A 1,596-nucleotide genomic window follows, 5' to 3' on the forward strand; every position below is an offset into this window, starting at 1 on the left:
TTATGTAAACTATCATATCATCTGAAAGTGAAAGTTTGACTTCTTCCTTTCCAATTTGTATCCTCTTGATCTCCTTTTGTTTTCTTATTGCTCTACCTAGGACTCTTGATCATCTTTTCAAAGCACCAATACTCTGTTCATAGATTTGTTGTATTAATTTTATTTTAAATAATTTTTGTCTTGTTGTCTCTCTAACTTTTCCCAAGTTCCTGTCCCTGCTCCCTCCTAATTCTTGTTCTCTTCTAGGTTAAATCTTATAAATAAAGTACTCATGAAATTCTCCTAAATGTTAAAAATATAACTAAAAACATCATAAATTTCTGCCACAATGCTAATTATGTCTTTTTTGAGTAATATTTGTGTACATGGAAACAATGTATTTCTGCCTAAGAAATCTTCTGATTGGTTTAATAAAGAGGTACATGACCAATGGCTAGGCAAGAGAGAATAGGCAGGACTGCCAGGCAGTAAGAGAAAAACTGAGAAGAGGAATCTAGGTGCTCAAATTTGCCATCAGACTTGGAAGAAGTCAGATGTGCCATACTGAGGATAGACAAGAGCCACATACCAGAAAGTAGATTAATAAAAGCAGATCATTTGAGTTATAAGAGCTAGTTGAGAACAAGCCTAAGCAAGCTAGAAGCCAAGCTTTCACAATTAATAAGTAGTCTCCATGTCATTATTTAGGGGCTGGCAATACAAAGACAATCCATCAAGAAAATTTGCCTGTCTTTCCCTCAGCCACTTTCCACGTAGAGAGCTGGTAACCTATTAGAAGTCTTGTTGGTTTACAAAATAAATGTTATTATTTAGTTATTTATTTATGTGAGTGTGAACATTGATGCCACATTGTGTATGTGGAGGCCAGAGATACACTTGTGGAAGTTCTCTCCTACCATGTTGGTTCTTGGGGTTGAAAGCCAGTGATGAGGCTTGGTGGAAGATGCCTTTACCTAACTATCCATCTTGTTTGCCCAAATGTCACCATTTCAAAAATGAGATGGATTTGAATCAAGAGAATAACTAAGGTGGCAGTCATAATTAGGACTGAAGTATATTTTCAGATAAAGTATACTTTATTGAAAGGGAGTCATAGTCAGTTATGTATCAAAACCAAGGGATGTTTGTTTCTTCTTTTGAGTGTATAATATGAATAATCCTGTGAGTACCCTCTTCAGAGTACATTAAGGAGTAAGAATAGAAGGACAGTCCACAAGAGGAGCCTGTAGTGTTCATGCCTAAACTGTAGAGGAAGGAAGTGTTCTGGTAGGGAAATAAAGCATATTCTCCCACTAGCCTCAAACTGGCCATGTAGCAGACAACCTTGAATTTCTCATCTTCCACCTTTACTTCCTGCGTGTAGTAATTATATATGTGTGCATTTACTATGTTGGATTATGTGGTGCTGTGTTCCAAACCCAGGAATTCATATTTCTAGGCATGCACTCTATCAAACGACCTATGTTTCCAGCCCCACAGCTTACTTTTGCTGGTAACAGGGTTATAAAACCTCAAATCTGTGCTCTCTTTACAAAGTTTCCTCTCTCTCAGCGTGTTGGGAGGAGTTGAGTTTGTCTTAACTTTAGCAAAAGTGTT

Source organism: Cricetulus griseus, chromosome 8 (genome assembly GCF_003668045.3).
Source record: "Cricetulus griseus strain 17A/GY chromosome 8, alternate assembly CriGri-PICRH-1.0, whole genome shotgun sequence".
NCBI classification, from domain to species: domain Eukaryota; kingdom Metazoa; phylum Chordata; class Mammalia; order Rodentia; family Cricetidae; genus Cricetulus; species Cricetulus griseus.